The sequence below is a fragment of the Athalia rosae genome, chromosome 3, assembly GCF_917208135.1.
Source record: "Athalia rosae chromosome 3, iyAthRosa1.1, whole genome shotgun sequence".
NCBI classification, from domain to species: domain Eukaryota; kingdom Metazoa; phylum Arthropoda; class Insecta; order Hymenoptera; family Athaliidae; genus Athalia; species Athalia rosae.
This window is the reverse complement of record NC_064028.1, coordinates 18,293,697-18,308,592: the sequence shown is the minus strand read 5'-3', so window position 1 is coordinate 18,308,592 and position 14,896 is coordinate 18,293,697. Positions and strand designations below refer to the sequence as shown.

The following is a 14,896-nucleotide window of genomic DNA, read 5'->3' as shown; positions in this document are numbered from 1 at the left end:
TTTTACCGCTGTATTGCCGGACTTTTGCGGCTGAACGGTGCATCAAATGGTACACTTCATAATTACTAAAGTGGTAATGAACCCATACAATATAAACGTATACGGTCGGTTATTTTATCATCTCTCGCGGGTTGTCTGTTAAAAGCTGACCGCAAACCGCGATAATTACCCCGACGTCGGATGTAGAATTATAGAATTAATACTACACAACCTGTACAGGTATACATATAAATGTAACTGTATTTGACGCAGGATATAATTCAGAGAATTTAAAAAAAAAAAAAAAATCATCAAACATGTATTTGAATACGATTCTTCCGATTTTAATTCAATCGATAACAGTCGATTCGAATCAGTCGCGCGCCGACAAAGATGCATGGTCTGTTTTATTAACGACGTGGTTTTCCGTTCAGTCGAGTCGACATGTTCGCACGGTTATGCAAGAATATCACCTCTTTCCTCTACCGTTTCTATAGGCAGAGGGGAGAGGAAAATGCAAAGCGAACCCCATCAACACCGAGGGTAGAGAGGGTGGCGTGGCGCGGCAAAGACAAGTGTTTGATATTATTTATCTACTCGTGAGATGGAGATACCCCGCCGACCCGCTGCAAGAAACGCCCGGGTATTCTCACACTATAGGGGCGATGAAGAACTCGCCGTACCAATATCCATACTTATAGGTATATTTATACATATACTTCGCGTTATGTACTGTACGTGTACAATACATGCCCACGAGGTTAGGCTTATGGATATAAGCATACATTATGCATCCGGGAAACAGGGAGATAAAAAGAGGGAGGGGACGGGAGAGAGCGGACGAGTAAAAGTGAGAGTGAGACGAAGAAAGAACTTGATCTATAAACAGGTCGAGGTGTATCAAGTTCAAGGTCGTTCGCAAGGTCGACGGGTTTTTCTGGCCCCGATGAAAGAAAAAAAAAAAAAAAAAAAAAAAAAAAATTAACGGTCGGCAGATTCGTTGCTACTTTTTTTTCGTTTCATCGATATGATTCAGTTTTCAGATATTTGAGGACCAAGATAAAAGTTGAAAAAATTTGAATAAAGAAACGCAAACTTGTTCGACTGGATAGGAAGAGCTTTTTCGTTATACATAAAGGATACGCTGAAACTCACGCATCTCGAAAATATAGTTGCGGTTGAATATAGTTGAAAAATGAGGAAAATACGACTGTGGTAAAATTACGTCTGCTTTACGCAGAGCTCATAATTTAATTTAACATTAACAATAAGTTAGCCTCAACTCGAAAGGTGAATGTACAAAGCTCGTCATAAGAGGGTTTGTACACTGCCGACTTTCAACGTTCACCTTACAATTAGTCGTTATAATTTGTAAAAGTTCGCCTCTTTCAACTTGACGTAAGAAAGACAATGGCGAGTAACTCGAAATGGAAATTAGCGGAATAGGATCTGTAAAAATGACAGATGCAGAACTAATTGAATGCGTGAATCTACTTTCGTTTCCACATCAGAATGGTAGAAAGAACATTTCGGCAAAGTATCCGATTGAAAAATTAAACCCCAGATCGGAGTTTCTAATTCTATGATTGCAGACATTTTAAAAGCCACTCATCCTCCTTTAAATTACAATCAAGTAGTTGTTACGACGTACTATCGATGTTATTCAGAAAATTAAAATCTGGCGCATGAACCACACGTTGGAAAAGTGAATTAAATTGAGGCTAACAATAAGTTGAGGTTGAATTAAATTACGCGGTCTGAATAAGCCCGCTGGTTTCGCACACGGTGGTTATGAGGTGAATTCTCGAAGTTGCACGAAATAGGTATACATATATGTATATAGTAGATTTTTGTTTCTGAAGTGAATCAACCGGTAGAATTTATTGACGTATAAATATGATTTCTATAAATTGAATTAGTTTGAGACAGTCTCGCTATCTCCGCAGATTATAAACTCGGCATTTAACGAAGCTGAATTAATTGATCTGAAGTCGTCGATGGTTGAGTTTGAGAAACTAACAATGAGAGCTGGATCAGCTTAATTTTCACTTTAATGCCGTATATATTCGGAAGCGACACGAGACGGTATGGATCTATGGAGTGAAGAAAATCTCGGGTAACCAATCGAGAAATGCATCGATTATTGGCACCCATCCAATTTCTGAATTCGCTTAAATCCCTCCGAACTCCTCATATCACATATATATATATTTACACATGCTCGAGTATATACAGAGAAATTGGGATAGAGAGAGAAATTTTCATCTTCGAAGCCATTTACGAAAGTGCCAAGAACATATACTATATAGTACATACACGTATACATACATACATACGTACCACATACGGTGTTCAAGTGCGCGGAAAATTGCATCTCGATAACACAAGTCGAGGCGATATGTTTTTCGTTTTATCTATACACATAAGGATTCCTACCCATTTCCGTACGGACTTTAATCCCGAAATTAAAAAATTGAATCGCGGTTGCGATTACGTTACACGAGACTCGCTGAACAGTTATCTCGCAAAAATTGAATCATCCTTGTAAAACATCCGAAACTTGTCGGAACAAATAAAATAAGAAAAGTTAGAAGAGAAAGAGAAAGGCGACGGGAAGTTATGCGAGAAAAATTCCCAGGTGTCATATTTGTGCGAAAAAAGTAAGAGAAAAAATAAAATAAAATAAAAAACCAACCAACCAACAGAACAAAAAAAAAAAAAGGAGGAAAATAATAATAATACGAAAGAAAAATAGGAAACTTTATCGTTATACTCGATGTTTCGGTGAAAAGACCACCGCGGGCAATATAGACAGAAAATGCAGATCTCTGCAGATTTAGATGCAGATGTAGATGCGGATGGTGGCGATGCCGGTGCAGCCCCGCACGGACTATACACCGAGTACCAAGGCAATACTAAGAAAATGTGTAAATTCTGAGGCTGAAAAGTTTCGACTGTATACATATATCTAACGAATATATACATGTAAACGAAAGTAGATTGAATGGCGTGGAGCGAGTGACGAGTTCCGTCTCTGAAAATGAATCGGATAGAAAAATGTACACATGCACACTACGTGGATATACATGTACACCCGCAGCGGAGTTTGTATCCTGCAATTCTGATATTCCCACGTATGTGAAGAGAAAGAAGAAAAAAAAAAAAAAAATTTACGCGATACGTTGATACGTTCACGTTAAAAAAAAAAAAAACAAAACAAAAACAAAAAAAAAGTAGCGAGAAAAGTAGACTCGCTGTACATAAATCCGTACGTACCTATATACAGGTATAGGTGAACGCACATAGACCATCGCGCATCGGCGCGGTTTCTGCTGCAACGGCAAAACTTGCGGAGAGTTCGAGAAATATGAAGAAACTCACCACCGCGAACTGCAACAGAAGAAATTGGAGTGTGTGAGCACAAAAAGACGACAATAAAAACTCATCAGTTCTAGCGACTGTGTGAGGGGTGTCCAATTTTCGGTAGCAACATCACGTTCGGACGGTGTACCGTATATCATATTTCATAATACTCAATTTCGAATGTACATGTACATTCACATTCACGTACCGATTTCTTTTATACTCGTTGGCTGTGCACCTGCGTTTACGGAAATGCACGTGTGAAACTATTTCGCGTTGCTTTTGTATTTTTTAACGAATGGCAAAAAAATAAAAAAAAAAAAAAAAATCCCCCAAAAAAAAAAGAGAGAAAATATAACGACACTTCCAAAGCTTTATCATCGCGACGATTCAGTTTGGGGAGGGAAATGAAAGGGGACATTTTTTGCGCGCGTTGTTAGTCGGATAGTTTTTCGAACGTTTAGTAATCGCGCGTGGGGTATGATGTATAGATTTTACAATTCTACACTCTAAATCACAATTTTCACGCAGACACACACACACACAACCACGTGCAGACGTTCGTACGTAGATCTATTTCGGGTAACGTCACCGACGCGAATGTATTATATATCTCTTCGGGAAATATATCACGGTGATACTGCAATTTTAACACAAGCAAAACAACGCGATATCCAACGTCGAAAACTGTATTGGTACCTAGCGTTGCACCGTTGAATTGAGTTACGAGGTGCAACGGGAGTTCACGAATCGTTGAACGCCGCCAAAGCCTGATAGGACGTGTGTACGGGCATACATTTCTACGATACATGTGCACAATGGGGATTCACGTTTAGTTACGTCGCGCGATACCTTCGAAAACGCCTTGCGCGAACGCATGTACGTATGTATAAAATACCTAATGTAACCACCACCGACAACCCCCCCGGGGTTCGGGTGAAGTGTAAATTTATGTTTGTCACGAAAGTTGAAATCGACGATTCGTAAAAATTGGAACACGAATCGCGACACCGATATTGTTTCTCGCTTCGATTCGAAAGCGTCGACGAAGGTACGGCTGAATTCTTCGAGAAATTGCTCGTGTCGAACACGACGAACGGACGACGTTGCAACGTGAAGCGAAATGAATAAAAAAAAAAGAGAGAGAGAAAGGTTCAGCGAATAAATAAATTATGGTAATTCCGGAGTTGAAAATTGAGTGAAAAGGAGGAAGAATGGAGAGAAAAAAAAAAAAAAAAACAGCCCGTTCGGAAGGGTGTTTGACATTTCGGTGATGGTTCCGGGGGGAGGGCGTAGTAAGAGAACGTCGACGGTCACGCTTTTCCGCGGCGTTGAAAACAAAAGAATTTTCCTCTCGCTTAGCCAAATTGACTTCATAATTACAAAACGATTCAACGTAATTATAAGGGTGATGAAACAAGGTGGGTACACAATTAATCCCTTACATAATTATTATAACGAAGGTAAAGGAAACTGGGCGTAAAGTTCAAACGACAAAAGGTTGAAAATTGCTAACGGTTTGTTATCGCACCAACTCGGCAAGTTGCGCGGAATTGTCGAATCGAAGAAAAAAGAGAAAAAAAAAAGAAAAAAAAAAGGAAAGGAAAAGTTTCTAATTCCATTTAACACTCTACACCTTCGTAATAATAATCAATAAGTAGTAGCCACATCCAATTCCATTTTATAAATACACTTCTGAACATTTTATTTTTCTTTTCACCCGAATAACGGGAGTCAATTTGAAGATTGAAAAATGTCGCCTTCGTTCGCCCGGTTTTAGAACGACGACCTCGTGACGGACTGCGGAAAATAGTGATAACGATAAGGACTGGTGGGTAAGATTTTCAGAAAGAGTGATCGCCCAGCGTCGACTTATATGTGCAGCCAGCGGAACCTGCAGAGCCAGATCAACCGCTACGTAGCGTTATATAGGGGAAATGCTCCGAAATCCTTTTCAGGGTTGAAGTCCTCGCTACTCCGCGGTACTCCCGCGGGATTTTTCGGGCTGCCAAAGCACGGGGGCAAACGTCCGGTCGGGTCCGGTACCGTCCTCCGTCCTCTTTTCCCTCAGGTCCCTCCCGGTCCGGACTTACATTACGCGACCTTGTAGCTTACACGCTTTGCTCGCTTCGCGTCGGATCTAGCGAGGACTTTTATATTTATAGGACGTCGTTCTCTTTTACTTATTTTTCCGTTCGTTTTTTTTCGTCCTCGCCGACGCTTCGCGGTGACGCAATACCATAACGCCGCGTACGGAGGCGAAAGACTGGGCCGGAACGCGCGCTATATGCCCGCGGGGTCGAAAGTTTAACTCCGTAGAAATGTCCGGCTGTACTTTTACCTTTTTCCAACAACGTCGACCGACCCGTATCCCGAAGGATATCGACTATGCGCGTCAACCTGCAGGTATAATCCGGTGGTCGCGTTACGTCTGCTGTTTGTCCTCAGGTCTTTGCGCGACAAACTTCTATACACCGCGCTACGTAAACCAACTAAACGCGTACAGAACCACTGTACCGAGTGTATAATTATCGTCGACACGCAATTCCGCCTTTGCAACGAGCGTTACGTAGATTACGGTGTACGCGGACGGTGCGACACTCGAACGATCTGCGAATGATGATTACTTTGGGGGGAAAAAAAAAAAATGACAATTTTTTTCTTTTTTCTTTTCCATCACGGCGCCGCAGACGACGAGATTTTAGAAGGTAATTTTTTCTTTCATTTCGCTACGAATTTCGCACCGCTTGTTGGACCCGGAATCCGGGTGTCGTACGTTACACGTTGGGATTGCGGTTATCGACGCACAAGCGGAGACGTTATTACCGGCGGAGTAGCCGACGGTTGAGTTGAGACGAGGTGATCGGTTCGCGAGTAAACGTTATACCCCATGGCAAAGTTAATGCTATGGTCAATTATAGCATTAGATTACAGCCACTCGACGCCTAACAATCGGATGAGATAACAAGGTTAATTAAGCCACGCATGCCCACCGCTGTCAACAACTCGTCGCCGGTGGCTCGATGTTCCTGAATAATTTATCGGGGGCGAGGGAAACGCGGGGGGCGGGGGGTAGGGGCGGGTTGACTAAAACACAGGTACAACGGATAGGTGTGTATTCGTAAGGTAGTTATATTGTACGACGTAGGAGGAAGGCGATGGTCGTTACGCGTTAAACAACCGAGTAACACCAACGGATAATTTTCTCTATAAACGAGGACACCGAACCGCCGCGTACTGAAAAAGTGGCGAACGATTTGTTCCAACGTTAAATCTGGAGATTTTCTAACGGTATATGTCGCACTGCCGGGGGTTATCGGTCACAGGCGGAGCTTTGAACAACCAGTCCCTAAATCGAGTACACCGGGTGTGTGTACGCGGGGGGGTACGTGGATTCTTGTGATATATACGTACGGTGAAATTCGACGTAGTTTATATCGATAAATTTTCTCCCCGCCCGGCTGTTGCCAGGGTCGTCTCCCAGCTGCACGTTTCGTAGAGACAGAGAACACCATCGCGAAGCGTATATATACCTATACAGAGCGGACAACGTGAAATTGCGCACCCCATTTGCACATGCGCGATCGTCGGCATTTGTTTCGCAGAATGTCCAACAACACTCCGCTTTCAGATTTAGCTGTCAAATACAAGAACCTAACCTGAACTTTTCGATGAGTGTATTTCTGTCGACATTTAATTAATCTCTCATTCAATTGATCAATTTTATTTGATGCTATGCCACCCTACTTATCTGTGTCTGGTTTTGTGTCGCATTATTCACCTGACACAACATACCTCAGTCATATTTAAATACGGCGATCTCAGCTGTATTGGTGATCGACAATTTGACAGCTACAGCTGAAATCTGAGGCTGTTGGTACAACACGCTAGCAGATGATAAATTCGACAGCCGTTTTGATTCACGCTTGCGCACAAAATCTGGGTGCGCAATTTCACGTTGTCCGCTCTGTATGTGTACTACCCTGAATAATCGAAGACCTATCGGAAGAAGATGTGGAGACGGGAGGACAGACACTTCAATTAAACACAGAATTCTGACAAAGCGCGTTTGAGTTTCGCCGGCTATATGATGTATATACGTGTACGCAGTTGCGCGCGGTCGATAGTTTCGCTATAGATTTGTATTTCTGCTGTTCGCATGTCGAATATGAACGTATCGTTTGGCAACTCGTCAGTATGCCCCGGCATCTAATTTGATATACCCCACGCAGGTAGACGCGGGTACCATCGGGGTGGATGTTATCCGGTTTCCAGTTATCCAATTTCGAAACACATCCCAGAACTAAATATATTCGGTTTCGTACGAAAGATAAATTCGATTAACGTCTTCCAGCTATAGGTTTTCTTCGTTTCCGTAACCAGTGAACCTTGATCCTTTGAATGTAATCAACTTGGAATTAATAAATAGGAGTCTGATTGTTAATTGCCGTCCTCTCGAAGCGAACACATTTTTCAGACGTTAACTAGACGTACGGTGAGTTTAGGTCGATCGGTACACTTACGCACCTGTAGTTGAGATTAGGGTTAAACGCACGAATCCGCTAAACGCGCTTTCAATTCCGCCGGGAGTTCAACGCAGTTTAATTTGTTCGAGCAATCCGGCGAACCGCTAAAAATATTATTCTGGATGTACCAAGGTAGCCGAGTGAAGTGGGCTCTCGGAGCAAAGGGATCGGCGAATCCCTCGGGACAAACAATTCAAGAACTTCGGCAAGGGTGCGCCGACCGAAGGATCCCTCTCTCGATTATAATTCCCCGTAGATCCGACAACGAGTAAATAATAGTCGTAAGACTTTCAATTTTTTTTCCTCCCCCCCACCCCCACCCCCAACGTTCGCGCAATTGGAACCTCGAGAGTCGAAAAGGGAGGGGTTGTTGTTCGACGCGTTAAATTTCGCGGAACGATGTCACAGTCGCGCGTGCATGCACTCGACGATCGATTACGTCAAAGGATGGAGGTCAAAATGTCAATTCCATCGAACGTGCATCATTTTGTAGGATTTCAGCATGCGCGTAATAATCTCGCAAAGCGGTCAATTTCGTTCGCATGATCGCGATGACGGCACATTGCGCACAATGAATCTCCAGAAACGCTACAGTTACATTCATTTATCCGGTCGTTGCGTGACACGCGAAAATTATTACGACCGCTATCGGTTTTGTGATTTCTGCATCCGTATTTTTTGATTTATTTAAAAAAAAAAACGAGATGGAGAGTAAAACGAACGAATATAAAACACATCTGTCGCAGTTTACTTTCTCTATTTTTTACTACGGCATTTTTCATCACGATACGGTTAATGGTATCGCGCTATATACGTACAGCGTCCCAACGATCAAATTACACGTACAGCCGCCCCAGAGTCCACGGGGTAAAATAATTTTGTTTGTCATCCGTAGAAACCTTGGTTGCAATCGATAACCTTAGCTAGTTTTTTTTTTTTTCCCCCCCTTTCCGTGTCATGTTATTCCTCATACGTGTGAAACGTGCGAAAGGATCCGAACTCAATTTTCGATAGTTTCCCTTCAATCGTATAACAATTCTGAAGTCACGTGCGCCAGAATCGAGACGGGTGCCAAGGGTCGAAGCTTCATCTATAGTAAACCGAAATACGTGGTCGGTCGGTCGGTCGGTTGGTTCTCCTACGGATACGGGGTGCCTACTTTGAACCGAACTTTCATTCGAAAATAAAAAAAAAATAAAATAAAATAAAAAACCTATAAAAGAAATGAAGACGGTAGCTAGACTTTATGCGCGCCTCTTTTGTGCGTGCGTGTATATATGTATTAAGTATAGTATATGATGTCGAAGGTGCAACTTTTCAACCAAGTATTGGGAAAAAGTTCACCCTAACGTTACATATACACCTCTTATCCTGACAAGATTGCGTCGATTTGGCACCATTTCAGGAGACCTGGTTTCAATACGTCACTTGAAGAAAAAAAAACAAAAAAACAAAAAAACTTTATACCTGCACACAAGATACCGTCCGAACGTGTACCAACACTCCTTCGACTTCATCCTACTCCTTCCGACTTCAATAAAATCCGACCATCTGGAGACAGGAATAATGTCTATTTCATAGAGGAAAAAAGTTGGAATAAAACGAAGAAAAAAACAAAAAAAAACAGAGAGAACTATGATTTGAGAAGAAATTCGAGACTCGAACACACTCCGGTTCTTTCTATTTTTGAAACGAGAAAAAAAGAAACTTTGCCGGAGAGTTTGGTTCATTTTAATTCTACTTGCATTTCATTCGACAAAATATCATTCGATGCTTCAAACTGAAACCCTCGTACAATCTGACCCGAAATTTTGTTTTTTTCGTCAAATCGGAGTAGCGCGAGAAATAATTTATTGTTAGATGATTTTTTTATTTGTCATTATGTTGGATTAAATTCATCGATCGCAAAATGATTTTCCGTTCATTCTGAAACAACGAGTACCTATACTTGATCGTAATTTCCCACTGATATGGAAATAAATAAACCGCATATAACGAATACGGATATTTTATTGTTCGGTCTACCGTATAAATCGGTCACTATTTTCAGTCCTTCGACGTCTTCGATTCACACACCTCTGTACCAGTGTATAAGGTACACGGGTATAAGTACGTTATTATCTATGTATCTATATGGAATAATTGTTTTCATTATTAATTGGAACGTAACGAATCGTTACCGATGCAGATCATACATTTATACAATGAAGCAACATAAGGAGCATTTCTTGGATTTTACGTTCGTCGTGAAAATTTGAGAAATGTGGAGCCGCGATCTTAACGAATTCGCGGTTTTCGCCGACATCGCGATCGAGGAAAAATAAAAAGCATAACCTATACGACTCATGGGAAGATCATTGAGATCGCAATCGAAATCGGTGTAGAGAGGAGAAAAGAAAAGCAGGAAAAGACGGAGAATAGGAATAACCGGAATTACATCAGCATTAACGATCTGAAGATCCTCGAATTTTCGTGAAATTAAAAGACAATGGTGACTCCGAGACAGCTGTAATAATTCACGGTCCAAGATGGAAGAGAGAGAGAAAAAAAAAAATTAAACGAAGCAACGTAAAACTCTAAGGTGATTTAGAACGGAGTGCAGACTCCGAGGCGTATATATTCCATCTGGAAAAGTATGCTACATATAGGTATGCGGGTAATGCAATGTCGTTCTCAAACTAAATACTCTTGTATGCGTTTCTACTTATCAGAGTGAGAAATTTCACTTCTTGCATTATAGTGCGATAAGTTGAATAATCCTACAGCAAGTGAAAACCTACCCCGGATTTCGAGCTGATATATGGATCGTAAGGGGATATATTTCAAACGTTAATTCGGCCAGTCGTGCGAGTACGGTCGAAAAAAAGTATAACAGAAAACCGAAAAAACTTGAAAAAATCACGATCAAAATGGCTGTCGACCGAATAGGAAAACAAATCACATATATTCGTCAAAAAAATTCATAACTATATACACACACATACGGTAATTGAATTTCCCAGGGGTGAAAACATAGAAATTATGTATGTATAACTATAATTTATACGGCTCTACCTACTTACCGTACAAAGTTAAACGTACAACAGTTTTGGATCCGTATCAAACGGATGATCAAACTGATGCCTCTTACCGGTTAAGTTCTTCAGCTGTTTCATAACCGAGTCAAAACTTTCGTAGCTAATTTATAGTTTGAAGTAGCGATGCACCTGGATATTGTAGTTTTATACGTATATATATATATATTTATATATATGCGGATTTATACAGTGTACATATGTACTTTTACTCGTACAATATCTACACAACCGCGATGTTGAACCGAACTAACTAGGTGTGTAAACATATTCAGCTCGCTTCTAACACCAGTCCCCCCATACCCAGCCGTGCATTTGAGGAAAACGCAGGTGTGGCTCGCGCACTTCTGCCGAGATTTCCATCGGTTTCATTCAACATACGAATGAATTACCGACTAATTCTTATATACGGTCGAATTCGGGAAAAACAAACGCGTAATCTCCAGTTAATTCTATCAAGTTTTCGTAACTTTTTTTACGAGTACAGGTACAATTTTCCTACCGGTTAGTTTGGTTAAAAGGTCGATTATATTTTTTCACGAATTCATTGACGTCGGTTCGAATAAACCGTGCGCAATGTATGAAATATACGTTATTGCGGTTCAAGGGGGGGAAAAAAAAAAAATGAAAAAAAAAAAAAAATTCAAAGCTGTAGAAACGTGAAAATAAATGGCTACCTAAATACGGTTGAATTGCAGCGTGCAGATCGTATAAATTGGAGTTCCTCACTTATATTTCCGGTGTCTGCAGGTCTCTCTTAATATTATACAGCTCCCTTCGACGTCTTAATTACAGGCAGGCCGTAACTTCAGCTAATTATGAGAATTTATATCCGGGGCGAAGAATTTCCTTGGCTCCGAAATTAAGTGCTACTCGAGCGTATAATTATACCACAGTTATAATATAGCTGTATATATGTAATTGGCTAGATACCTGGAATTGCGCAAACGCCGCGAAAAATTTCATCAAATTATTACATCGAATTTGGAAAAAAGGCCGATTATAAGTGTGCGCCGATCAAACGATCGATGAAACCAAATCAGCGGAATGTTTCTCCGCTAATTACAGGCACATCTTCAGCTCCCGAAGCAGCGACCCTTATTTTCCCGACTTTTTCAATACGTCGCAGTTCAGACCAATTAGATATATCTAGACGGTCGCGTAGATAAAGAAAATAGACAAAAAAAAAAAAAGAGACGGAGAGAGAAGCGATATCCAATCCGTTCTATTCGTTTTAATTACCATCCCTGCAGCGTTTGGGGAAACAGGAACCGCATATATACATATATGCCTATATATACGTATATTGGGCATCTATATGCATCGCCCGTATACATATATACCGACATATGTATACGCATATATATATATACTCTGGATGGCGTTAACGTGCGATTCGTCAATTCCACGTACGGACTGAATTTAATTACATTTTCGTTTCGAGCGAAATGGTATAGTGTGCGGAATTCAAATTAAAATGATCATCGACCACTATCTGGACCGATCGAGGTATCCAGTTTCTCCCGTCTCTCGTTCGCACTTCATACACGAGCAATTCTTTCAAAAAACCCGATGCTTTGCAAAACCTTTGCGCTTGTGTCTCGCGAGAAATTATTGTGAGTGAATTTCAAGATTTTCATGTATCAGGTGTATTGGAATTTTTAATTGTTTCCATTTTTATTATCTTCACGACAAAGAATAGGGGGAAAAAAACTTGATTGGGACGATGATCGATTTGCATTGATCGAAAACTGTATAGCCATATGTCTACTCGGACGTACCTAGTGCGTTCCTGATTTGAATAGACTTCACATGAAAAATAATTTTCGTAACATAAGGCGTATCGCAACGATATGAACTCTGGCGGTGCAGTTGGATGAGATAGATTTCCATTTTTCAATTGATATTGCGGGTTTCTTATTGCGATCGGAGTATGTAGGTTACGTTAGGGTATCAGGTATAGTCGCTGCGTTACCTTTATAGATTTATCCAGCGGCTAGGCGAAGTAAATTCGTAGAATCGGAAAATGAAGAGAATCGAAAGAAAACTCGGATACGTCGGATTGCAAGATTCAAATCAGAGACACGGAAGCACGTAGTAAAGTACCTCGTACAACGGGTGTTTCGTTCGAGTTAACAAAACATTCAGAATATTTGATACAGAATTAAAAAAAAAGTCTTTTACAATTTTTGTTCCGTCAAAAACAAAATTGACATGGTCCTTGAAATATTCAGTTTTACGAACTAGAATGACACACCCCGTACGTAAAAACTATACGTACAAATAAAGAAATTATGAGAGAAGAACGAAGTCGTCGCATATAATTTCACATTCCTTTCTTCTATACAATTTCTTGTTTCCATCTCATTCTTTTCACCTGCTTTTATTCTTTACACACGACTGACAAAATCGCACTAACGATCACCGCGTCGCAACTTTGAAGAAAAAAAAAAAAAACCATAAAAAATATCAAAAGATAATCAAAACTAGTCCATGTACACGCATGTACGTACATCGTCGCGGGTAAAATATAATGGGAAATTTTCAAAATGCATAAACTCGAACTTGATACAGTGATAATATTATTTCAAGGACAGTAGGTAGGTACGCTACCGTTGAACAAATTCACCTCCATATTTTAAGTGGTACTAAAAATGTAGATTTCGAATTAAACGAAAGCCTTCTATCTCGTGCAAACTTCTAGGACACGTCGTACGTCGTACGTATTATACATGTATCTTTATATTCCGTTAACTAGGTTTTCCAGTCGGGTCCTCCATAAAAAGTGGCCCTTCCCGTCGAGTATGATAACAAGTTGAACGGGGTGGTAAGGCGCAAGTAGCGGGGAAAAACCGACCGTGGCAACTACACCACGCGACTAATGGGGGGAGGGGGAAACGGTGTTACACCGGGTATATGAAATGTATACCAGTGTCCGCATACGTCGTACCTCAGTTTATATAAAATACACGTTACATGTGTATATATATATATATATTCTGTCAGCAGAAAATGATGCGGTAATATACAATCTACGATGCGGTCATGTACATGATACATAATACAAATCCCGCATGCTATTTCCGATATCCACCTGCAGCAATTCGTGTAATTTTGCTCAGCAATTTTTAGAACAATGCATCGCTCCGTTGCGCGCCACTGTGTACAGCTTCGGGCCAAACGGACGGCTAACAGAATAAACTATCATAAAACAAAAAAAACGACCGAAGAAATGGTAACAAGAAACAAACAGAAAAAGATTCACTACCGCAATATCGGAAGATCGGATATCCACATTTTTTATTTTTTTTTCAATAAACAATACACGTGATATAGATATTATGGAAAATTTACTCGGCGTTACAACTGCGTTTCGATGTTGGATAAAATTTTCGAATTATATTGTCAGTCGCGCGAACCGTTTCAATCTTGCTTGGATCTTGAATGCATTAATTTCCTCCACGTCCGGATTTATGGCGCGAAATAATCGTCGGATTATATTCCATTCGCACAAAACGTGAAAATCATATTTTCGCGCCACTTTCGCGAATGCCGATACATACCTGTACCGACGTACAAAAAAGGTCGATTAAATAGATTAAATCTGTAGGAATCTGTTTTTTTTTTCTTCTGTTTTATTTTCGTTATTTGTTCGTGACATAAAAATAGTTAACAGTATTATACGCAACGCGAGATTATCTTCCATTTATGGGCGGACCGTAACGTATTGTAGGTACGCTACCTACGCCCTGTACACACGTATAGGTATGTACGCGTATATGTACGTGTCGATAAAACTAGTGTTTCCCGCATGCACTACAGCCACATCGAACGTGCAATTTTTCCCCCCTGAAATCGTGCGCGCGGTTTAGCAAGTGATAATCCCTGCCCGTGTAGCGGCTATACGAATACACATGGGTGTACACGGTGAATAAAAAGCTTAAGACTCGTTAA

General features: G+C 40.7%; 1 protein-coding gene across 5 annotated transcripts in view; it reads right to left on the bottom strand.

Annotated features, from left to right (window-relative positions):
• LOC105689925 (protein-tyrosine sulfotransferase) overlaps positions 1 to 14,896 on the bottom strand; it is a 108,066-nt gene that overhangs the window by 88,221 nt on the left and 4,949 nt on the right. For 2 of the 5 annotated variants that reach the window (XM_048653409.1, XM_048653411.1), the window contains exon 2: positions 3,361 to 3,369. The exons of 2 other annotated variants lie outside the window; for them this stretch is intronic. The gene's annotated coding sequence lies outside the window, so the exon portion shown is untranslated. Of the gene's footprint in view, positions 1 to 3,255; positions 3,370 to 14,896 lie in introns of those variants that run through there. One more of the 5 variants, XM_012407309.3, reaches the window with a different exon arrangement.